The sequence below is a fragment of the Eubalaena glacialis genome, chromosome 18 (assembly GCF_028564815.1).
Source record: "Eubalaena glacialis isolate mEubGla1 chromosome 18, mEubGla1.1.hap2.+ XY, whole genome shotgun sequence".
Classification (NCBI taxonomy): domain Eukaryota; kingdom Metazoa; phylum Chordata; class Mammalia; order Artiodactyla; family Balaenidae; genus Eubalaena; species Eubalaena glacialis.
The window spans coordinates 35,553,827-35,580,609 of NC_083733.1; positions in this window are offsets into that span (position 1 = coordinate 35,553,827).

Sequence of the window (26,783 nt, forward strand, 5' to 3'; positions counted from 1 at the left end):
CATATGTCCATACAAAAAAACTTGTACACAAGTGTTCATAGCAGCATTATTTTTTTTTTGAAGGATAATTTTTTTATTGAAGTATAGTTGATTTACAATGTTGTATTTGTTTCTGGTGTACAGTGAAGTGATTTATATGTAGATATATAGATATATATATATAGATATATATATATATTCTTTTTCAGATTCTTTTCTCAAATAGTTTGTCACAAAATATTGAGTATAGTTCCCGTGCTATACAATAGGTCCCTGTTGATTATCTATTTTATGTATATTAGTGTGTATATGTTACTCTCAAACTCCTAATTTATCCCTTCCTGCCCCCAACCCTTCCCCTTTAGTAATCATAAGTTTGTTTTCTATATCTGCGAGTCTGTTTCTGTTTTGTAAGTTCATTTGTATCATTTTTTAGATTCCATATATAACTGATATCACATGATATTTGTCTTTCTCTGTCTGACTTACTTCACTTAGTATGATAATCTCCATGTCCATCCATGTTGCTGCAAATGGCATTATTTCATTCTTTGTAATGGCTGAGTAATATTCTATCATATATAGGTACCACACCTTCTTTATCCATTCATCTGTTGATGGACACTTGGGTTGCTTCCGTGTCTTGGCTATTGTAAATAGCGCAGAGGAGCATTATTTTTAATAGCCGAAAAGTAAAAACAACCCAAATGTCCATCCATTAATGAATGGATAAATAAAATGTGGTCTATCCATACAATGGGAAATTTTTTGGCAATTAAAAGGAATGAAATATTAGTACATGTTACAGTGTGGATAAATTTTGAAAACATTATGCTAAGTAAAAGAAGCCAGACAGAAAAAGCCTTATATTTTATGATTCCATTTCTATGAAATATCTAGCTTAGGCAAATCCATAGAGATAGAAAATAGATTAGCAGTTGCCTAGGGCTGTGAGAAGTAGGGGGAAATGGGGAGTGACTGTTAATGGGTGTGGGATTTCTTTGGGGAGATGTTGAAAATGTTCTAAAATTGATTGTGGGGATGGGTGCACAACCCTGTGAGTGTACTAAAAAACCACTGAATTGTACACTTTAAATAAGTGAATTGTATGGTATACAAATTATATCTCAGTAAAGCTGTTATGTTTTTTAAAATCTACAAAGTACCTATAATATAAAAAATCAATTATTCTACAGGTGGAGGAACCACTGAAGTTATTGACCTCTTGGTGGGCTGTGGTATATACACACAAGCCCAAAGCCCTCAACAAACCCCATCTCCCTCATCTCCTGTAGCTAATCAAACAAGTATTAGTAAAATCCGTCCACTTCTGTCTATCTCCACTACCACACCTAATCCAGCCTGCCTCCTTGTAAAGGCCCCCTAAGCTCTCTCTGTTGTCTGGCCCTCCTAGCCAGTCTCCCCACTGCAGAGTAATCTTTGTAAAATGCAAATAGTATCATGTCAAAATTTTTCAGTGACTTCCTGTTACCCCAAAGGAAGACTTTACAACACCTCCAATAGTCCACCAGAACTGCTTCTACAGTCTCAGCCTCTCCCTCATCCCCCTCCACACCTCAGCCATGCTGCTCTTTCTTCAGTTCCTCAAATACTACAAGCCCTTCCCACCCCAAGGCCTTGGTCCACACTGCTATTTCCACTTGAAGTACTCTTGCTACCCTCTACTCCTAATCTCTACCTATCTTTTATTTTCAGTTGAAAAAAACCACACTTCTTGGGGAAGTCATCTTTGGTCTTCTACCCCCCAGAAGCAATCAAGTCATCTCATGACATCTTAGAATGCCTATAAATCTCTGGAACTTACCTCGTTATTTGTGTAATGTTGCCTCCCTGCTGTACCATAAGCTCCATGGAAGTAGGGGTTATGTCCACCTTGTTCATCTTTTTTTATACACAAAAATCTAACATTATACCTATAACGGAGAAAGCACAGACAAATATGTGCTGAAGGAATGAATGATTAAATAAACAAAGTATATGATAGGTACTATGTTGAGAGGGTCATACAGGAAATGCTATAATCACATAAACAAGGAAACTGCCTGTTGGGATGGACAATTGAGAAGCCTCCTTGGAAGAGAGAGGACATAGGAAATAAACTCAGAATCACAGAGGCGGATGGAACCTTCAAAGTCATCTTGTCCACATTCCTACCTTCTTGAACTGGACTTGGAAGGTCAGTTTGGAAAATTGTATTACCCATCACCCCTATTGCTTCAAAATATGATCTTTGGGATAACACACCAAGCTTCTTGTCATGGCGTACTAAACTGAATAATCTAGCCATAGCCTGAGTTGTCCACCATAATTATCACCACCAACCACAGCAAATGACATGCCATTTCCCAAATCGGTCAATATTTTTTCCTCTCATTGCTTTGCACACACCATTCCCTCTGCCTCAGGTGTCTCTCTCCTGTATTATCACTCCTACATCTTCAAGTCTGACAAACTTCGACTTAGGCCCTATCCAAATTTTACATCCTCGGTAAAGCCTTCCTCAACCCTTCCTTCCCTTTATCCATCATACCCCACCACATCTTTAAAGATAGTCAGCACTTTCCCTGGACAGTCACAGTACTTTCTTTATGATTTTATAACCAACACATTACATTCATGTGAAGAGTAGGTTATAAAGGCAGCACACAAGACAAAAATCATACAGGTTCAAAATCACCCTTGAAAATCCTTCAGAAGGATGCAGTCATAGAATATTTATCAACCAGTCAATAATCCTGTTTTCTCCAGATTTGGAACAAATCTTTGTTTCTTGATTTAGGTAGTAACTGAAATGGTTGGCTTATGGCTAGGATCCATGTTGAACAAAAAATACACACACACACACACACACACACACATCCTAACTCAAATCATATTCAGTACAGAAAGCTCACACCATGAGAAGTGTGTGAGAGCTGAGACTGACGGGGGGGCATGGAGATTCAATTCCTGCTTCCTTTGGGACTACAGGATGGAAAGGCTGGCAGAATCACCCTCAGTAACTCTTTTCTTCTCTGTCCCACCAAGCACATTATAATGAATTCATCAAAATTACTCCAGATAAGTCAAGAAATTGAATCTCCTACATAATACTTATAACCTAAATATAAGCTGTGGTTCCATGTAATCCAGGCTTGTAAGAATTTACATTAAAAAAAACAAAACAAAACAAAAAGACCCTCAGCCAGCAGCCAAGTGAAAATTCCGTAAAATAATATCAATTTTGACTGGAGTCCATTAAAAGTGATCTAATTCATAACCCCAAAGCAATCTTGATCAAAATCCTTTCCTCCACTTCAAATATCTCTCACACCTGACTACTTCCCTCAAATGTCTCTCAGGCAAAACCCCAAATCTTCCCCCACACCCCAACATGTGGGGTGTTTCTTTCTCTTACTTTCTCATTCCTAGCCCTTTATTTTATAGATCAGCTTAGCATCTCTGATTATATCCTCCCAGCTCTTTCCTCCTTTACTCTCCAGACTTTTTTTTTATGGGGGTGGGGGACCGTGCCACGCAGCTTGCGGGATCTCAGTTCCCCAGCCAGGGACTGGACCCAGGCCACGGCAGTGAAAGCCCGGAATCCTAACCACTAGGCCACGGGGACCTCCCTCAGACTTTCTCTTTCTACTACAGAGATGTGGTCATGACTCGTGGCCCAAAACTGACACGTACACATGTGTACATGTTTTTAAAGAATCATTTGAATTTTTGTCAACTATTTCAGAGATTCATATGCTTAAAAATCCAGATCTCCAGCTTCTCTTGAAAAATCCAGGAATGTGGCAATCTGGGCCCACTTTCCTCCAGAAGCAGGTGACCAGAGCTGAGTGATGCCCCCTTCTGGATGAGATTTGCAGTCACCGGGTCCCCACATTCCCCACCTGGCCCACCTCACTGCCTGGATCTCTAAGCATCTGAGTTGCTGCCTCTTGCCCTGCCCACAGTTGCTCTTCTGCTTCCCAGATCTGAAACCCAGGCCCTTCTTTAGCTGTGGAACATGAGCAACAAGCAGGATACAAGCTAAGTCAAGTCCCTGTCATACAATCCCACAGCAGACACAGTTCCTTCCAAAGGAAAAGAGTGTCTGACCTCTCTCTGCACCCCCAGCACAGACAGTGCACCTGGCCCAGAGCAGACACTCCAGGAACCATCACCACATGAAGGTCAAAGCAAAAGCTATGGACATTTCTCTCATAGAAACGAAAGTATCTAGGTTTACAGACTTTCTCAGTAACTCTCCCCAGGCCCAGGTCAAGGCTGGGATGTGGGTCAGGGAGCACCTAGAGGGAAGTGGCAGGAAGGGAGGCCAAGGTACAACACAGTCCCAGATGTAGCTTCCAGCCTGAGCTTGGGTGACGGTGACCCCAACCAAGCCACTGTGTCCTTCCTTTGACCAGTCTGGCTCAGCAGCCAGATGGTAATGACTTTCCGATCCCCTTAGCCCAGGCAGGCTGTGAACAGGCACCATCAAGCATGGTCCTCATCGGCCAGGCCCCAGGGCCCGAAGCTGCCTTGTTCCAGCAAATCACGACTTTTTAATTTCGAGCCTTTTGGTCCCTGATGAGACAGGTGGAGAGAGAGGCAAGGATGGCATCTGGATCCTGCAAAATCAGAGAGACTTTGGACAGAGAGCAACCTTGAGAGGTCGTTCACCCTCTGCCTGTCCAGATTCTCTCCTTGGCCAGCCCAGACCCACCTCCTTCAAGAAGCCTTCCTGGGCTACCCCTGTCCTAAGGCTCTCTCTCTGCCCCCCAAACACCTCCAACAACTTGCATCATTCACAAAATACCCAGGGGAAGCACTGATCCTTGGAAGCAGGCACTGGTTGAACTTGGAGTTAGACAAATACATATGAGTCTTGGCTTCAATTCTCACAGTGGGTGAGTGACCTTGGAAAGATCGCTTGGCCCCTCTGACCCTCAGTTCCCCCAATTTTGAATTTTTGTCAACTATTTCAGAGATTCATATGCTTAAAAATCCAGATCTCCAGCTTCTCTTGAAAAATCCAGGAATGTGGCAATCTGGGCCCACTTTCCTCCAGAAGCAGGTGACCAGAGCTGAGTGATGCCCCCTTCTGGATGAGTTCCCTCTGACCCTCAGTTCCCCCAAATGGGGATAAATTCCTTCTCTGATTACTTTCAGAGTTATTGAGAGGGATAAATAAGGTAATGAGGGGAAAAAAATCCTTTGTAAAGTTGACATGAAAGAAAAACAAAGAGGATGCCATCCTACTTTCCTGCCTCTCAACCTTTCCTCCTTTACAGAGTCAGCTCCTGAGAGCAGGCTCTCACTCCTGCCCGCCCCCCCCCCACCCCAGGAAGCTATGAAACTGGGGGTTCCTTAAAGGCAAGGATTCTTGTCTCCCAGCAACAAGCCAAGTCCTCCCCGCACAGAAGGTGCTCAGTGGGGCTTGCTGTAACCCAGAGCCCCCGGGGTTGTGACTTAGGCCTTGACCCCAAAGTCCTCGGGCATCTCAGGGACTGGTCTGTGTCTAGGTTAAAAGATACTGACATGTTACAGAATTTCCAATGAATGGCCATTTCCATTTGCTTCCTTTTGCTCCATTTTTGGAGGGTGAGTATTTGGGGTAAGTGCTCTAGAATCAAAGAAACACTAAAGGTGCTGGAGGAAGGCAGGGTGGGCCCCTAGGCTTAGGGATAAGCTTGGCAGCCCTGAACTCTGCATTCAGCATGGGAAGATGGTTCCCTAGGCCTCTGGATGCAGGCCAGGAGGGGAAGGGACTTCATTGCCTGATGAAAAAATCCCAGCCTCATGGGGCCCTTGGCTGGGCATCTTGGAAGCTTCTCAGAGCAGCAGATGCATACAAAGGCCAAAGTAATTGTTCAAAATACATTCCTGATGTCTTTCCAGGCCAGCCTTGAAACCAGCCACTGGTCCCAGGGTCCCAGCCACTGCTCTACTTGTCCAACCAGAGTTGACCGCCACCCTGGTCAGTTGAGCCAGCCCCCGAGAAGCCCACCTGTCTACTGGCCCATGACAAGACCCAGGTGTCGGGGAACGTCTGAGCAGTGCTTGCCAACCAAGTACCAACGGTCTCACGCCCATCCTCCATGATGGGTCCGAGATGGGACACAAGCCCATCTGCTTGGGAGGGTGGCAACGGGAGGATCTGAAAGCAGACTTTGCTGTGGAAATGTAATTGCTTTCCTGGGAGCAGGAGGGAAGCGAGTCAAGTTTTGAAAATGAGATCACCAATTTGTATGCAGTGGGTGAGAGGATACAGGTTCTAGATGAGGAAGCTTCTAACCACCCACCTTCCCTTCCTCAGCCCTGGACTTGGACTTCCAGATCCCAGCAGAGGCTTATTCCAGGTCACGATTGTTATGATAGCCTGCAGGCCCGAGGCTACTAGGAAGATGTTAGGAAGACTCTATATGACTCATTCATGTTCCTCACACTGACTAACACTGCTTTGCTACCACTTTGCCCATGTGCTAACCAATTTAGTTCCCACAATACCCTGGTGAGGGAGCCAGGGCCCAGAACATTATACCCATTGCACAGATGAGGGGACTGAGGCCTAGAGACAGAAGGAGTTAACTGCAACAATCTATGCCCCAAGAGTTGTAATTAATCCAGCTTTGATTACGACCCACTAACAGGAATGTGATATAAATAATTCAAGAAGTGCTAGAAGTCAGTTAGTCTCAGAATCAAATCCCAGCTCAGCCATTTACTGTGCTACAAACTCTGGGGCAAATCACTGGCCATTTCTGACCCTCCTCAGGAAAATGGGACCATAGTGCTTATCTCATCGGGCTGTTTGTGGGGATGAAATGGGAAGAATAATGATGGAAGTGTGTGACACATTTCTTGCTGCACACTGTAGGTACCCAATCAATATTTGTTCCTGTTAGGTTTGTAAATTGTTCACTCCCAAACTGAATATGAGGTGACCTATGAAATTTAGCACAAAGAAATCAGGACTGTGTGTGCATCAGGGATGGAGGTAGGAAGAGTCAATGGGTATCGGTTATGTTTTCAGTGCTTTTTAATGAAATTATTTGCTAATTTCAAAAAAATATATATTTTTTTAAGCAAAAGAAAATCACATAAAATGTAAGACAGGGATGCGAAAACAATTGACAGGGACCAGGAAAATGAAGATAACCAGACGTGGCAGGACAGGAAGCATTTCTGAGGGTGCAACTTAGCTTTGCATTGACCCTGGCAGCTGGCTGAGTTCTCAGAGACCAGTCACAGGCAGCAGGCAAATTTGCTCACAAAGGCTCCCCAGCCCAGTTGCAAGGAGTCACTCTTGCAAGGACCCTTACATAAGCCACACCAGGTCACAGAGGGAACAGTGATTTTGCAAAAGGCAGATCTCTCGTTTAGGAATGTTTCTCATTAAGAGGTCACCGGGGACTATGGCTGCCTGACCCCAGGGCACACTGGCCAAGTGAGCTCCCCTCCTCCCAGGGAACACGGCCAAGCGGTCAGCCCCCTGAATGCACCTGGACTCCCACCTGAGCGGCTCCCTCACCTGGCCCTGGGTCCCTAATTTCTATGGCATTTAGGAGCCTCCAGGAAGGTCTGGGACCCTCTTCCCCATCCTCTTCTCCCCTTCCAGCTTTTCTTTAGCATTTCCTGCCTCACTAATGATGACATTTTCACCAAGTGGCAATGACAGGAGAAATTAGTTCACAGCCTTTGGCAACTGAACATTGAGCATTCAGATTAAACTTTCAAGGGGAAAATATAATCTGCGCATGCAGGGAAATCATTTGGTATTTGGGAAAGACTTCAGGGTGGAACGGCCAGCACAGACCCTCGAGGTGGGCAGCAGGGGCGAGCACCGGGGGAGCTGAGAGGCACAGGCAGCCGGGCACATACAGAAGCACGCGACCGCACACATATGCAAAGTGGAGGGTCCACGTCAGCTCTTAACTACAACCAGAAACTGTCAAGGAGCTCTGTGGCTTAATGAGCCCGTCAGGCTGGGATGCACGGACTGTAACATTTCAGCTAATTGGCCACAGCATTTCTCTTCCATCAGTTCCCCTCTGGCTTCCCCGCTCACCATCCCCCTCTTCCCAATCACTGAAAATTATTAAGAAAGCTTGGCATTCAGCAGGGCATGAGGTAGCTTCTCCTCGTGTGCCCCTGGCACTCTTCTCATTGTTTTTAAAGTCAGGGAATTAGACCTTATGAAGGGCTGTCCCATGTGACAGAGCAAACTCCTACAGGGTGGGGGCACCGTGTCATTTTCTTCTGCATTCCCATCCACGGGGCTGCCAACATTCAGGAATAACTGTTTCCTGAGCCCCGAGAGCTGCCATATTGCTGTGCACTGCACAATGAGAGAGTATGGTCATTGATCCTCCTTGGGTCAGCAGCCCATGAGCTCTTACCCCAAGTCTGCTTTGGCATACCACTGTACCCACGGTGCCTGCCCAGTGCCTGGCACAGTACACATAGTTGGCCTTTGACAGATATTTATCATATATCTGTATGAAAATAGGATCTGCTCCCAAAAATGTCTAATGAGTTTAATTTAATTAAAAGTCTGGATTTCAGTTGTTTTATCGCAGGACCTGCTTTCCATAGGTCCCTTTTTCTCCACCATGGCCATCAGACTTCCTGTGGACAAGAGAACAGGGAGTACTCTATACTCAGGCTGGCTCTGGCTCTTTCTGGCTTCCAGGTCTCTAGGCCTTGGTTTCCCCTCCTGTGAAATGAGACTATTAGACTTTGACCTCTAAAACCCCTTCCAGCACTCTCATTCAGGCTAGAAGGACAATTCCCCCTGGCTTAAATCAACAGCAGGGTGTGAATGACTGATACTTCTCCCTCTCCATCTCTCAGTCTTCTATGTTGGACCCACTTTCAGCCTGTCTTCACCTCATGGTGGCAAAATGGCTGCCAGGAACCCAAGGCCTTAGCAGCCCCAGCAGAAAAGCACATAGCAGAGTCTTCCACAGCAGTCTAAAACAAAGTTCTGAAATTCAAACTCAATGGGAAATGTGGTCACGTGCCCATCTCAAGGGAAATCCAGTGTTCTCATTGGCCAACTAGGTCCAGACGAACTCCAACCAGAACTTCCTGAGCTGAGAGTTGGGAAAAGGTGATCTCCAAAGGAAATACTGAAGGGAGATGGATGCTGGGCTTCCCAAAAATCAGGAATGGCTCCCAAGGGCCCCTGAGAGGTCAGAAGAGGTTAAACGTATTTTGTGAGAATGCTGGTATATTGAACTGAATGAATAAATGTCAAAAGACGGTTATAAAAATGATGAGATATTCTTAATGTATACTTTTAACAAGCAAGTGTTTTCACACAAAGAGATTAATACAGTGTACTGGTGCTAATCACAAAATAAATGCAGTTGACTGAAAACATTAATTCATAGAGCACTGCAAGCTGTGTGCTCTGTTAATGGCACATGCGTTGCCGCTGAAGAAAGGAACGTGCTCTGACTGTAAGTGAGGCCTCCAAGGGCACGGTTCTCCTCACAGTTATTGATAAATGGAATATTGATCAATGGAATATTTCCTGCCATATCGATAAACAAAGGATGTCACAGTCACCAGTGATTGCAGCCCTCCTACGTGAGCTGGTCAGCCCTGAGTTTCCTCAGGGCTGAAAAGAATACCTGCTATCTAGCAGCCATCAGACTGCAGCCACTCCCTGCGGTGAGCCCTGAGGAAACTCAGGGTGTGAAAACACAGGGCCCAGATAGCTGAGGTGCATATATATCAAAGGAATGAGTTCAGTGAACCCAGACTCCTGCATCTTCCCATACATAGAAAAGCGCTAAATTCCTTAACTTGACATACCTGGTTTTCTTCATTTAACAGTAATCTTTTGACGTTCCCAATAACCTGCTGTTTATTGCAAAACTCCTATATATCTTGGCTCCTCCCCTCGCCTCCTGGGAGCAGTTTCTCAGAGTTATCTTCTGCAACGCTGTCTCCTGGGCTGCAGGCCTCATTTTGCCCCAAATAAAACTTAACTTGTAACTCTCACGTTGTGCATATATTTTTTTTTAAGTCAACATTATTGTACAATAGATTTGCACGGTTTTCGTGACCACCTTTTGGCAGCTGGCGCTAAAGTGTCTTGTGAAAGAGAGGCCTTCCTGCAATTCACGCTGTTATTATATGAATTTACTGCGGACTCCATTTATCAGCAGACCACATCAAAAGTCTAATTTTGAGGCCCTTTTGTAAAAGTGAGGCAGAAGCAAATAGCTCTCTTGCTCCCATCCTCACGCACAAACAGTAAAACCCCTAAAGTCCAACTAAAACTAGGGGAGGAAATGGGTGGGGAGGGAGAGGAAAGTTCACTTATTGCAAATCTAATTTTTAACTACTTTTTATCCACTAATACTGTGGTTCTTGTTTTTGACTAATTTTTCAACAAAGTCAGAAATCACCCAGGGCAGGCAGGCAAAGGTGGGCTCCACACAGTAGAGGACGCTGCAGGTTGGTCAGAAGCATCTTTCCCTCCTATCTGAACCTGAAAGGTTTGTAGGTAATGGAACAGACTGTTCTCAGGCTTCGAGACCCTGCAGCCACTCCACGCCAACAGTAAGGGAAAGGCAGATTTAGTTTAGTATTTTCAGGTTTCAAAAGGGAGATGGGTATTTGAACTTTCTGAAGTAACGGCTAGCAGAAAAACCCCATTGTAACAGACGCTTTTTTTCTGATGGGAGCAGACAGAACCTTTTGGAAGATGATAATGCCTACAGCCCAGTGTGACTTCTCAGGTAGGAGAGTGTTAGTAGCTGTCCTGGTACCCATCCTGCGCATTTGAAGACCTCTTACTTTTTATGAGCTTATGAAGAAAGATAACTGGGGGAGGTGGGGGGGAACACAGCCATGGGGGTTATTTTTTCAAAGGTTTGGGGGAGTTCTAAACAAAAAGCTCTCTCCTCTGCTTTGGATTCTTTGCATTTCTCTGACTGTCTGCAGACTGGCGTTGTTGATTTTCTCTGACAAAGACTTATTCAACATGAGCTCAAATGAAAACATTAATAGCGAACTGAGGAGGTAATTAGAGGGCCTGAGTTTAATTTTGCTGACATTGTCCTGATTCTGTTTGAAGGGTTGAGAGGGTCTTCCCACCCTCTAGTAAGCAATTATTACCCAGTGCCTGGGACCAGCACCTCTGCCTGGAGGCCTGGCTATACAGCTTCTCAATCAATCAGGCAACATTAAAATGAGATGGCGCGTGGGTGAGGGGGGGACAGGGGACGGAGTAGGGGTGGGGTGGCGGGGTAAACCCCATAAACGTACTTGCCCGCAGCGAGCGAGCCGGGAGTGACCTAGAGACTAGGGGAGGGGAGGGAGCGGCCTCTGGGAGTTGTAACCCGGACCACTAGTAAATGAAAAGGAGCGGGCAAGGGCAGGCGAAGAGGGAGTGGAGAGGTGCGGGAGAAAAACGAAGGCGTGAGATGTAAGATGGAGCGAGGGGTGGGGGAGAGCACAGGAGAGAGGACAAGAGAAAGATGAGATGCCATGTGGGGAAGAAGAAGACGAAGGGAGTGAAGATGGAGACGAGGAGCGGACGGGCGACGGGGGCGAGGTGAGCAGTGGAAGGAGGGAGGGGACGGTGAGAGAGACCGCGAGGGCAGACTTCCCTGCGGTCGGAGCCCCGTCGGCTCCCGCACCGCCACCGCCTCGGCCCAGTGCTGTCCCCGGCCCGCTGCCCCGACTCCCACCGCCCGAGGGCTCCCCCAGAGCCCGACGGAGCTGGCCCGGGGAGGCGCGGCACCGCGCGGCCTCTGCCCGACAGGCCAGCAGCATCCCTTCCCCGGGCGGCCGCGGGGACCCGCGAAGGCCGCAACGCATCGACCGGTCTCCCGGCTCGGGGATTGACCGCGGGCGGGCGCGCGCCTCCGGACAAGGCGGCCATCGATCCCGCAGCTCCGCCGCTCGGATTAAGGACGGAGGCGTTTCCTGGCGGCGCGCTCCCCACCGGGCGGGCGAGACCGGGATAAATGGGAACAATTGGGCCGGGCGGCGCCAAGGCACATCCGCCCCGCGCGGGTGCCGCGGCCCGGGCTCGCAGCAATTAGGGCTGAGTGTCTAAATCGGCCAAGTTCACCGCGGAACATGCCCGGAGCCTTGTTTACCGCCGAGTCGTGCTCGGCCAGCTCCCCGCAGCCCGCCAGCCGGGCGCTGTGGCACCCGGAGCCGCGGGGAGGCCGGGGCGGTGGGCGCAGCACGTCGCGGGGGAGAGAGGGGGCCTCAGGGGCGTTGCGGTCCCCCGGCCCAGCTCGGCGGAGGGGAGGGGCGTCAGCGCAGCCCCCACCCTGCGTCCGCCGTCGGCACTTCCCGGGCCAGAGGACCTGATGCTTCAATTCTGACATCTGCTCCGTGACCCTTGGTGGGCGCGGGCCGCTTGGAGCCTGTGTGGTCGGTCTCTGAACTCGCGGACGGTGCTACACCAATAGCCCATCGGTTGTTAAAGGAGTGAATGGGATCTTGTATCTAGTGGCTTGGCTCGGAGGTCGTCAGGACTGCGCCTTCCAGGAAGGCAGGACTCAGGTCCATGAAGTTCACCTCCGTACGCCCAGTACAAGTCGACACCCCAACAGTTAGCAGGTGCTCCATAAACATGTGTTAAATAAATGAAGGAGTAGGAATCACTAATACTACCAATATAAACTCACTCTCCCTGAGCGAGTCCTATGTGCTAGCACACGGCTAGTCTCACACACCATTGAATACCTGCTTAGGAGACAGGGAGCCTGTTTCACAGTTGAGGAAATCGAGGTCAGGCAGTTAAGGACCTTGCTCCAGGTCCCCATCTAATAAATGGGGAACCAGGGCTTGAACCCAGAACCTCTGGCTTCACTCCCAGGCCCCCTCCTCCCTACCTCCACACTCACAGCTGTGTTTACACGAGACCCAGCTGAAAATTAAATAGTTTAGCCTATCAAGTGTCTTGGCTAAGAGATGACTCATTATTTATTTGTATATTTTACCAAAATCAGTCTTCTGACTGCATTATCTTTTCTTCCATTCCTCAACCATCTACCGGGGGACGGGGGTATGTGCATGCACCTGGGAACATAGTGGATTGAAGGCAGCCAGACAGACTAGGAAAGCAGGTTTATCAGTCTGTTCTGGCTGCCATAACATAATACCACAGACTGGGTGGCTTAAACAATAGAAATTTACCTTCTCACAGTTCTGGAGACAGGAAGTCCAAGATCCCTGGGCCAGCAGGATTGGTCTCTGGTGAGAGCTCTTGCCTTGGATTGCAGATGGCCATTTTCTCTGTGCATGCCACCAGAGAGAGAGCTCTGCTGTCTCTTCTTATAAAGGCACTAGTCTATTGGATCAGGGACCCACCCTACGACCTCATTTAACTTAATTATTCCTCTAAAGGCCTTATCTCCCAAAACAGACACATTGGGCGTTAGGGCTTAAACATATGAATCTGGCGGGGAGACACAATTCAGTCCACAATAGCAGGGCAGGGAGAGACAGAGGGACAACTATAGCCCATGCCCTTGATAAGACTAGCACAGATGACCAGCAAAGCACTTGGAAGCCAGAGAAGGGAAAGGCTAACTTCCTGAAGAAAAGGGCTTTGGAGGCAAATCCTAGAATCATGGTATAGCAGGGTCAAGTCAGAAGAGACAATATAATCCACCATCTCATTTGTCAGATGGGGAAACTGAGGCCCAGGGAAAAGAATTTGTGATTGTGGTGCAGGAACAAAATGATGGATGGTCCCCACCATCTAGTACCCTTGGGCATCAGATGCTCTTCCCCTGAGAAAAGCCAGAGTCAAGGGTCAACTCCCCTTCAACAATTGTGTTGGGTTTCTCCAGGGAGGGTGATTGCGGAAGGAGAAGTGGCGGACTAGGCCCTGAGAGTATGGGACCAGCTGCAAAAAGGACAGGGAGGAGAGGGGAAGGAGTCCAGTCCTGAAGGAAGAGAGGGTCAGGCCCCATCAGCCTCCATCCAGATTTTCTTCATATCCCTCTCCTCATCTTCCCCCAATTTTAGCCACCTCCACCAGGGTGCCCACTGGAAGCAGACGGGCCCAGACTGGCTGTGGGGGCTGGAGATGACCATGGAACCCACAAAAAGCTGCTCTACCCCATGAGTAACCTGTAGAGTAAGATGCCTTGGAAGGATTTTAAACAGGGGAAGGAGTGTGATTAAAAGGTCATCTTTACTTACTGATTCACCAAGTCATTATTTATTGTATGCCTACTGTATGCCAGGCACTGACCTAAACACCTGGGACATATCAGAGAGCAAATAGGCACATTTTAATAGAGAGTACATTTAAATGGGGGCAGGAAGAGAAGGATTATATAATAAAAAGTAAACAGTGAATAAATACATTGTACAGTATATTAGAAGGGGACGAGTACTGTACAAATGGAGGTGGGGAGATTAGGGGGAGGGGGAGGGATATGATGATGAAAAGGGTGGTCAGGGTAGGCCTCATTGACCAGATGAGATCTGAGTGAAGACTTGAAGGCAGTGATGGAGGCTGCCATGCAGATATATGCAGGAAGAGTGCTCTAGGCCGAGGGAACAGCCAGTGCAAAGGCCCTGAGGCAGGAGCATCTCTGCATGTTTGAAGATTAGCAAGGTCAGCTCCAGCAAAACAGGCAAAAGGGAAAGAGTTAGGAGGTGAGGTCAGAGGGGTGTGTAGGCCTCACCAAGGACTTCAGACATTACTGGGTGACACAGAAGCCATGGGATGATCAATCTGAAATGTCAGCAGTTACAGCATAATACTTCTCTAGGTTTGTGTCAAGTTGTAAATGATGCCAAAAGTAGGGGGTTTTTAATACAAAAATAAAAGTGTCATACTCACAGAAATATCAGTATTTCAGACCTTAAAATATCCTTTAAAATATCACAATATCTTGGAAAACCCAAAGCCAGCATCAGGACCACTGAGGGAAGAGACTGGGCTAGTTGCTCACGCTGGTTCAGAGCTGGGGCTCTGGAGCTCTTGCCACCAGGGGACCCTGAGCAAGCTACTCATCCTTTGTGCATCAGCTGCCTCACCCAGAGCATCTGGATTAATGAGAGTCCCCACCTCTTAGGATGGTTATGAGGCTTAAATGAGGGGATTGATGTCAATACTTAACAAGATGTCTGTTACATTTTAAGTGCTCGATAAACATGCACTATTATTTTCACACGACTAGTTTTTGAACCTGAACCCCAGGTCTCCTGATTCCCAGTCCAGGACACTTTTCACTACCCCAGTAATAGTAATAACAACTTAACATATTCTGAGTATTGACTCTGTACCAGGCCCCGTACTAGCATTTTATATGGATTATCTAGCTTATTTCCCCCATTTACCACAAGAGGGTCTGAGGCTCTAGCAGGTGTTCACTTGCCTAGGGTCACACAGGTATTAAGCGGGCAAATCAGAATTCAAATCCAGGTGAGTTTGGCTGCAGGCCATGCACTCCTCACCATTAACCTCTCCAGCCTCCCAAGGTTCCTGACAGCAACCTCGTCCATGGGGACAGATACAGATGAACTGCAGAGGTGTGAATATCTGTGCCTCTTGGTTCATCACATAAATTAATTCAAGGTGTCATTACCCTGCCCACTGGTGACAAGCTGGAATGGCTCACTAGCCACCCACAATGCAGACTATTTCTGACAAAGTCAGACCAAGTAGGAGCTGATATCAGCAGCCAAGGTCAGGTTCATTCTGGATTCTGAGGCCCCTTCTCTCTGTGGCCTGCGTGAGCTGGGTGAATGTCTCCATCGCTTCACTTAGTGGCTTCTGAGGCATAATTTGCCCATGGAACTGGACAGTGTTGGCATCATCAGGAGAGAGTAGTGGAAAACTTGTAAACGGACTTGGATCATATCTCCTAATAGCATATGATTCCTGACCATCTCCTAAAGGCCCTTCCTTACATCTGGCTGGGAGGGAAGAAGGATGAGGAAGTCATTTCTTGCCTTCAGGTGACTCCTGGGCCAGTGATGGAATGAAGAGCTATATACAGACATAGCCTGTTTATTAAACGAGGGGAATTGAGAGGGTGTAAGCAGAAACCAACTGCATCTTATCTCCCTCCGTCATTTTGGGATCTCTCTTTGAACTCTGATTCATTCTTTTCCACCTCAGGATAAAACCTCGATCAGGTCCCATGGTTTTCTGGGCTGTTTCAATCATGAGATCTATTGTTTCCATAATTTAAAACCACCATCTAGGACACTTTTTCCCCTACTTGACAGATGAAATTTGGGGCCCTTCCAGCAATGCATCCAGGAGAGAGGAGATGAAGGAAAGGGGCATTTTTGTGTCTTACTAGGTCTTTATGTGTCTTATTGGTCACCTGGGTTTGGTGCCCTCAGAATGACCAGAGTACAGTTGCCAGCCAGGGCTCACTCCTGTCCCCATGCTCTCTTTTGGGGGCACTTCTGTGGATTCCTCTTCTTTGGTTTAGGCAATGCCTCTCCTTAAGGTGACCAATCAGACCTCAACCCCAAACTGATTTCCAGCAGTCCACCTGTACTGGGCTGACTGACAGCTCCCCAAAGATGTCCACACGCTAATCCTCCTGGAGCCTGTGAGCATGTTACCTTACATTGCAAGAGGGACTTTGGGATGTGATTAAGTTAAGGATCCTGAGATGGAGAGATTATCCTGGATTACTTGAGTCGGCCCAGTGTCATCACAAGAGTCCATATGGGAAGGAGGCAGGAGGGTCACAGAGGGAAGATGTGAGGACAAAAGCAGAGGTCAGAAAGGAGAAAAGATGCTACACTGCTGGCTGTGGAGGTAGAGGAAAGGGGCCATGAGGTGAGGAAAGCACATGGCCTCAAGAAACTGGAAAAACAAGGAAATGGATTCTCCCCAGAGCCTCTGGAAGGAACGCAGTCCTTCCTATGGACCCATTTTAGACTTCCAACCTGCAAAACTATGAGAAAATAAATGTGTATTGCTTTAAGCCACCAAGTTTGTGGTAGTTTGTTACAGCAGCAATAGGAAACGAACACACCCCTTTTCTGCTAGGGTCCCTGAACCCTTCCAGGAAGCCCCGTGGTAATGGTATTAGGCTGGCTGCCTTCCAAAGGGTCCACATCTGGTTCCCAGAAAACGCATCTCTTGACACCAACCTGCTGAGAGTGTACTTTGGAACCTGAGCAGGCAACTCTCCACTCTGCCACAGGGGGGCAGCACCAGCCACAGCCTTTAGACTCCAGGAACAAGTCAAGTCAGGATCCTATATTCCCCAAATTCTAGGAGACGTACGCCATGCTAACAAATGGTGCACTTGAATCTCCTCCTACTTGGCCCACGGTGAGGAGGAAGCACCTCCTCTCCCACCCTGAGTAGGCAGGAGAAACCTCTCACCTGAGGTACATTCTTCAAACATTCCCTCTCCCACCTTCCCGCACCCCAGCCCCTCCTGGGGCAAACTAACATGCCATTGTAAATCAACTATACTTCAATTTTTTAAAAGAGAATGGGAAATTTTACATTAAAAATTAAAAAATAAAAAATAAGTGAGGAAAGAGGCACGGATGAGATTTTCCATCAGAGCTTCCTGAAGAAACCAACCCTGCTGACACTTTGGTTTTGGACTTCTAGCCTCCAGAACTATGAGAGAATAAATTTCTGTTGTGAGAGAATAAACTTCTGTTGTTTTAAGTCACCCAGCTTATGATTATTTGCTGTGGCAACCCTAGGAAACTAATACAGATGTTCATGAATTTTGTCCCCCTAAGCATGATAAAAATGTAAAGTCAGTAATTATTTGGTCCTCGCTTATGATGAGTGGATCTTTAAAGTAAATAAGCCATAAGAATCAGGCTCCTACATCTGATGGGAGGGATGGACCAGTGAACGCCTGGCCCCATTCTGTCACATTCTGATGGATAGATGGGGAAATTCTGCAAGAAGACCAGCCACAGGATCAACTGTGGGTTCCTTGCTGCTGGGTGCTGGAAGACCCAATCAACCTCCTGACTTTCCCCAAAACAAGCACCCCTAGCAGGGACCCAGCTCAAGATAAGCCATGGACCAAGGAGAGTCACTAATGCTGCAAGCATCTCAAACTCATCCACCCCCAGGAGGAGCATCTGGACCTCAGGGTACCTACTAAGAACAGGACATACATGGCATGGATGCCTCTCCCACCTTCTTTTTTATTGAGGGGAGGGGGGACAGTTAACCCCATGGGAGGCTGCCTGAATTTCAATCTCAACTGTGTCACTTTACAACTCTGTGACAGTAGGCAAATTATTTAACCTCTTGGTTCCTGTTTCCTTGTCTATAGAATGAGGTTAATAGTGCTTAATATTGAAAGTTTAAAAGAAATAATACACATAAAGTACTTCGCATGACGTCTGGTGTAAGCACTCAAAGAATATTAGCTATTATGGGTATTAAGCATCCTCGGCATCCAGTGAGTAGGTCCCTGCTACCTTTAATGCTTCGTGTTGAGTGCTTTCTAGTCTATGAGGGTGGATTCGGGACACCCAGAATAAGCTGCTTCCTCTTCCCTCACTTCATCCAGCTACTCAGGAGGCAAAAAAACAAAACAAAACAAAACTATAGGAAAGACACACACAATATAAGAGGAAGAGCATGTAACCAAGAACAAACACAGAAGAATGGAAAAACCTAAACAGTGTCAGGAAGAACTCTTCTCATGAACAAATGTGTGCGTAAAGAGTTAGAGAACAGAAGAGTTTAAAAACCTTGTTCGGAGCAGGATGAACCTGTAAGGAACAAACCAATGTGCTGCCAGTGATGCAACGTTACCCAACAGAAGGAAAGCAGGCATACTCAACCTTAGTTTTGCCGGACTTAGGTTTGCTCCCACATCGTTCCACTTAGAGCAGGCAGAACACCCACTGTTGGGAAGGGAATGAGGCCTAATTAGCTAAGGAGATTGTAAGCAAGCACCAGGCTCAGAGTAAGGACATCTCAGGGGCATGAGAGAACTGCAGACCTGGATGCAGTACCTGTCAGTAGATGGAGGAATCATGGCGATTTGGAGTGCTAGGAAATAGGACAGAAAAAAGTGTCCTGATCTTTGAAATGAGTCTAAATTGGAAAGATTCTACAGCCTGGGGAACTGAATGACAAAAGCCTGCATGTTTTAGAATGTGTGCCTGTAGGGGAGAAAATAAGATGATTTGAAGCATGAGTTCATCTGTGAATAAATGATGCCTTTGGCCCTGGAAACCCTATTTGGTTGAGTCTTTCTAAACTCCTCATCCCCTTCTCTGTACCTCTGCAACCTGAGGGATATTAGCGCAGGCTCTACTGTTATCTACTGATGTGAGAGGCAGAATAATGACCTCAAAAGATGTCAAAGTCCTGATCCTTAGAACCGGTGAATATGTGTGTTACATGGCAAGAGGGAATTAGGGTTGTAGATGGAATTAAAATTGCTAACTAACTTTGAGATGACCTTGAAATGAGAAGATTATTCTAGATTATCTGGGTGGGCCCAGTGTAATGACAAGGGTCCTTATAAGTCAGAGGCAGGAATTTCAGAAAGAGGAGATATGATGACAGAAGCAGATACACTTCAAAGATGGAGGAAGGGGCCATGAGCCAAGGAATGAAGGCAGCCCCAGGAAGCTGGAAAAGGCCAGGAAAGAGATTCTTCCCTACAGCCTCCAGAAGGAATGCAGCTCTGCCAACACCTTGATTTTAGTTCGTAAAACTTATCCCAGACTTCTGGCCTACGAAAACCATAAGACAATAAATTTGTGTTGTTTTAAGCCACTAAATTGCCTTAATTTGTTATAACAGCAATAGGAAACTAATACAACTGGTTTCTGCATCATCTTACAATTCTTTTCTAATCAGTTAACATGGACTCTTTCTGCCTCTGACCCCTCTGCCTCATTTCTCCACATGGCTTTCCCTACCAGACTAGAACAAAGGCTGTGGTTAGCTCTGAGCTCACATCTCCCCAATGTTGCTGCCAGAAAGAAGGAGATGATGCTCTTCTCTTATTTCCCATTCAAATTCCCCCACGGAAGCACTGTGCTTGGCATGCCTGGGCAGGGGACAGGCAGCCCCACCAGAGCCTATTGGTTAGAGGTAGGAAGCAAGAAAGTAAAGCAGTTGCCTGAGACAGGAGGTATTAGTACCACAAGAAGAGAGGGGTGTAAACAGCCGCTTCCCTCCCCAAGCTCCAGGGCTGCATGGACAGCCTCTTTGAAGGGCTCAGGACCCGACACCAGATCCAACTCTCAGTGGATGCTTAGCTGTGGCTATTGATCAACAGGCTATGTCTTCAGTGGGCTGTGCCATGGGTAGAGTTTGCTCCCAGATAGAAAGGAGGTAAAGCATTGTCTGCAGTTGAGGGGGTAGGGGAGTGCTTGGTGAGGCACAATTCATGCTCTTAGGGGTCAGTCTCAATTCTCAACTATCAAGAGTTCATAACTGGGGGGAGAGATAAATTAGGAGTTTGGGATTAACATATACACAGTACTATATATAAAATAGGTAAACAAAAAGGACCTACTGTATAGCACATGGAGCTATACACACTATCTTGTAATAACCTATCATGGAATAGAATCTGAAAAAGAATATATATATATATATATGAATTACTTTGCTGTACACTTGAAACTAACATGATACTGTAAATTAGCTATACTTCAATTTTTAAAAATCCCCCCCAAAAAAGAGTTCATAACTGATATTAGTAGGGGACCATTTTATTCTTAGTCAGTACATCATTCATCCTTTTAAAGTCAATGAACTAATTAGGGTTATTCCTTGAACCTGTTAAGACTGGTAGTTGAAATTGCCACAAATGTGTTTTAAAGGGAGAAGAAATAAAGATTGGAAGGTGGTAGGGACCGCTGTCTGGGGTGGAAGTTCATGGGATAGTTTGATTTTTTTTTTAAGTGTTCTCTACTTTGTTTTCATCACTCTTTTCCATGGAAGCACTAGTGAGGGATTTTAAACTGGTCTCAGATTGCCCCTCTCTCAGGAGGGTTCCCTCATCAAAAAGTGACTGTTCCCAGCAGCTGAGCCTGTGGAACCCTCAGTGAAGTCCAGCTGGCGCTCGTGGCATCACCATGAGGCCGTGGGTACCTTAACACCAGGGAGCATCCCTTGGAAGAAGTCACCCCAGGGCAGGACCTGGGCCTCCCTGCCAGGCACGTGTGAGGCCAGAGAGGGGAGACCAGCCACCAAGTCCCAGAGGAGTTTGCTAAGTATAATCCTCTCAAGACAGTAAGATCAAAGGTCATGGGGGTTAACAGCAACGAAAGACAAAGATCAGAGCAAACTTGGGGCTGAGCCACTATAAGAAGAAGCTGGGAAATATGGATCTGGCAAAAGAAAGGTCCAGATTCATGCTGGAGAGGTACTGTGGACATGAGTGGTGGCTCTGGGTGTGGTTCCTGGGAACACTTGCATGATTGTAACATTTTCTTTTAAACGGACAGGGTATTGCAGAGAGTTTCCACTGTGCAATTTAATAATTGCCTCTTCCCTTTTGTTTCTTTATTTTCTCATCCTCTATCTGTCCCTTCCTTCCTTCATCCTCCTCTCCCCACCACTTCCCTACTCCTTCCACATTTATCAAGGGTCTTCTTTGTGCCTGTGTTACAAGAGGTAGATTACGGTATGAAGAGCTTAGATTTTTCTTTGAATAGATGCCTGAAAGTGTTATTTAGAATTCGATACCTGTAAACAATTTGTGAGCATACCATATTTTAGTGCCTGTCTGTGTTTAGTCAAACACTGAGAACATATATCTCTTTGTAAATCTACTCCCAGGACTGCTAAGAGTGATTCAGAAAACACTCTGAAACGTGCCAGCTTCCATTTCTCCCTTCGAGCGGAGAAGGTTTGTTCAGGAAGAGCTCACTAATCCATCCCCAGACCTGCCCCACCTTTCCACCCTCCCTCACCAGCCTCTGACCCCCAAAGAAAGAAGCACCTACGGCTCAGTGTCCCTGGCAAGGTGGACAGAAGTGGCATGCTGGCGGCACCCTCACGGCATCTATCCAGCTCCAGTGGTTAATAACAGTGCTTCCAAGAATGAAGTAAAAAGGACCCTACAGCCCTGCAGGAAAAACAAAGGCACTAAAATTTAAGAGGGGAGTAAAATTTGTTTATGGACCTCACTAAAGAAAAGTTGCTGAGTTTTGAGTCTAGAGGCCCATGCTGCTGCTGTTGATTGGGACTTTTTATTTTATTTATTTTTGGTGGGGAAGGGAGGTGTGTGTGCTTTTTTCTGGGTTTGATAGTTGCTTATTATTGTTGTTTTCAGGAGACATCATTTAACCAGGTGTTTATCAACAACCCAGGAAATCCTAATGATGTAAAGACTGCTTACTTCAACAGGTCACTGAGCTTAAAGCATGAATTTCATAGAATGCTCTAGCCAGAGTTTTATGGGATGATAAGTATCATTTATTGAGTGGCTACTGTGTTCCAAGCATTTTTCATATTTTTTTTTTTTTTTTAAGTCTTAGAGCACTTCTCAATGTAGTTCTTATTTTCCCCACTTTACAGATAAGGGAGTTGAGATTCACAGTTCATAGGTAATTTGTCCAAGGTCATACTATAGTAAGTGGTGGAGCCAGGACTCCAACGTCAGTCCACGTAACTTCAGAGCCTGTGCTCTCTCTATCCACCTGTTCTGACTGGGCTTTCTGGGGTGTTCTGATGGGACATTGTGGGAGGGCCTAGACAGGCATAAGAGGAGTGCTGTGCCAGGTGGTTTCAGTGGATCCTGACCTACTGCAGTGGTCACTCCCCCCAGAAGGTAAGCAGAGCTGCCCACCACTGGACCACAAATGAAGAATTGCTTTACTCTGAAGTGCAGCCATCTACCCAGTGACACAGGCTCCACAAATAGCAACAAGGAGATGTGTGCAAATATCTAGTTTATCCAATTTGGATCAAAGTATTTTTCAAACCCAAGTTTTACCATTTGTCTTGTCGCAAAATGCTTGTTAATCTTTCATTCTTCACTTTGGAAAATTCAGGATCACCTAGGCAATACGAAATTATTTTTTCTACCCTTTCTTTTCCTTTAACATAATGAATACCTACTGTGTGCCAAGTACTCAAAAAGCATTTCTCACTTTTTTCACTCATTTCTTTCATTCAACAATTTGTGGAATAGATATTAACATATTCTCAAAAGAGCAAATAAGTTTTATCTTGTGTACCAACCCCTTATTGATTCAAAGACTCTTCACTGAGCATTCATTAACTGAATACCAGAAAATGTTCTAATCTCTCAGTATAAAATAGTAAACAAAGCAGACTTTTATGGTTATTTATTTCTGTATAACAAACCTCCCAAAACTTATCGACTTGATGAAGAAAAGTTAAACAAGACCTAAATGAATAGAAATATGTTCTCATGAATTGGAAGACTCAATTGTTTAGTTATTGTTAAGGTGTCAGTTCTCCTCAAATTGATCTACATATTCAATACAATCCCAATTAAAATCCCAGGCAGGTGTTTCTGTAGAAATTGACAGGCTGATGTTAAAATTTACATCGAAAAACAAAGAATCTAAAATGATCCAAACAATCTTGAAAAAGAAGAACAAAGTTGTAAGACTCAAACTACTTGATTTTAAGACTTATTATAGGGCTTCCCTGGTGGCGCAGTGATTAAGAATCCTCCTGCCAATGCAGACACGAGTTCAAGCCCTGATCCGGGAAGATCCCACATGTCGTGGAGCAACTAAGCCCATGGGCCGCAACTACTGAGCCTGCACTCTAGAGCCTGCAAGCCACAACTACTGAACCCATGTACCACTACTACTGAAGCCCGTGCTCCTAGAGCCCGTGCTCTGCAACAAGAGAAGCCACCGCGATGAGAAGCCCGCGCACCGCAACGAAGAGTAGCCCCCACTCACCACAACTAGAGAAAGCCTGCGTGCAGCAACAAAGACCCAACGCAGCCAAAAATAAGTAAATAAAATAAATAAATATTTTTTAAAAGACTCTTTATAAACCTACTGTAACCTAGATAGTGTGGTAGTGATATCAGGATAGACATATAGATCAATAGAACAGAGTAGAGAGTCCAGAAATAGACCCTCATTATATGGTTTATTGACAAATATGCCAAAAAAACTTAGTAGGGAAAAGATAGGCTTTACAACAAATAGTGCTGGAATAACCCAAATCCAGAAACATGAACCTCAGTTGATACCTGCACCATATTCGAAAAACGTGAAATGGATCATGGATCCAAACATAAAACCTAAAACTCTAAAATTTCTAGAAGAAAATATAAGAGAAAATCTTTGTGATCTTGGGTCAGGTAAAGGTTTCATAGATATAACACAGTAATCCACAACTAATTTGAAAAATTTAACTTCATGAAAATTAAAATATCCACTCTTCAAAAGACATAGATGAGAAAATAGAAAAACAAGCCACACACAAAAAGAAAGTATTCGCAAAACACATATCAGATAAAGGATTTCTATCCAGAATATAAAAAGTACACTTACAATTCAATAATAGAAGTTTAAAAGAGTGGGAAAGAATTTGAACAGACACTTCAATGAAGAAAATATATAAATAACACATAAACATGAAAAAAATGTGCAACATCATTAGTCGTTAGGGGAATGCAAATTAAAACTATAATGAGGTAGAACTATACACTCAATAGACTGGCTAAAAGAAGAACTGACGGCACAAAGTATCAGCAAGGATAAAGAACTGGAACTCTCACATGTTGCTGGTGGGAGGTGCTAGAATCACTTTGGAAAATAGTTTGTCTGTGTCTAATAAAGTTAAACATACATATAACCCAGCAATCCCTATTCTTAGATATTTACCCAAAATAAATAAAAATATGTTCACACAAAGACCTGTACACAAATCTTTATAACAGGTTTATTAATAACAACACAACTAAATGTTCATCAATGGGTAATTGGATAAAAGTCCAGGGTACATCCATACAGTGGGATACTACCCAGGAATAAAAAGTAACGGACTACTAATACATGCAAAAACATATATAAAAATGAAAAAAATCAGATAGAAGACTATACACTGTATGATTCCATTTACTTGAATTTCTGAGGAAGAAAAAACTATAGAGACAGAAATCATGTCAGTGGTGTTAGAGCCTGGGAGTGAGGGTATGGGATTGAGAGGGTTACAGGGGAAATTGGGGGATTGCTGGTGGTGGTTACATAACTATTACATTTGTCAAAATGGTGTCTTTTTATTTTTTGATGTGGCCCATTTTTTTAGTCTTTATTGAATTTGTTGCAATATTGCTTCTGTTTCATGTTTTGGTTTTTTGGCCGTGAGGCATGTGGGATCTTAGCTCCCCAACCAAGGATTGAACCCTCACCCCCTGCATTGGAAGGTGAAGTCTTAAACACCGAACCACCAGGGAAGTCCCTAAAATGGTGTCTTTTTTAAAATCTACATCTCCTAATTGTTCCTAGTACCTAAAAATATAATTGATTCTTATGTATTTATCTTAGATCCAGGAAACTTACTGAACTTTCCTATTAGTGTTAATGATTTTAATCTAGATGCTCTTAGATTTCCTGTGTAGACAATTATGTACCTTGTGAATTATGAGTTGCGTTACTTCCTTTTAATGCCTCATAATTTGTATTTGTTCTTATTTAATTATGGTGGCTAAGCCCTCCAATAAAATGTTATCCCTGAACTAAATAGGAATGTTTCTAAGATTTTTATCATTAATTATAATAGTTGTTGTAATTTTTTAGACTATACTATCAGGTTCAGGATGTTTTCTTATAGTCCTAGTTTGTCATGAATTTATATTATAAATGGGTATTGAATTTTTATTAAATGCTTTTCTCCATCCACTTAGGTGATCACAAGACTTTTCTTTTCACTGTGTAGTGTGATAAACTACATGCAATACTTTCTTTTTTTATTTTATTTATTTATTTTTGGCTGCATTGTGTCTTCATTGCTGAACACAGGCTTTCTCTAGTTGCTGTGAGCTGGGGCTACTCTTTGCTGCAGTGCGTGTGCTTCTCATTGCAGTGGCTTCTCTTTTTGCAGAGCACAGGCTCTAGGCATGAGGGCTTCAGTAGTTGTAGCACATGGGCTCAGTAATTGTGGTTCACAGGCTCTAGAACACAGGCTCAGTAGTTGTGGCACACGGGCTTAGTTGCTCCGTGGCATGTGGGATCTTCCTGGACCAGGGATCGAACCCATGTCCCCGGATTGGCAGGCAGATTCTCAATCACTGAGCCACCAGGAAAGTCCTGCAATACTTTCTAATGTAAAATCTTCTTTATATTCCTGAAATAAAGTCTACTTAGCCATGATTTATTATTTAACTTATTTACTGTTTGACAAATTATTTTGCTCTATTAATTTATTTAGAAATTTTGAAGTTATGTTTATAGTTGCTATCAACCTATACTTTCTTTTTTTGTACCCTTTTCAAGTGTGTTATCAATATTATAACAGCAGTTAGAAAGCTTTTCATCCTTATTATTATGTGGGACAATTTATACAAAATTGGAATCATGTGCTCCTTAAAGTTTGACAAAACTTGCCTGTAAATTCACCTAACTTAGAGATTTTTTAAAAGAATAGATTTTACAATACTATTTTAATTTCCTGAATAGTTATAAGTCTATTTTGTTTTTCTATTTTATCTTGAGTCAATTTCTTAAAAGATATCAATTTTTTGTATGTTTTCAGATGGCATTGGCATAAAGTTGCTCATAATATTCTCTTATGATTTCTTCACCTCTACTGAATCAGTAGTTATGTCTACTTTTTCAGGACTAATACTTTTTATTTGTATACTCTATTTTTAAGTTGACTGAATTTACCA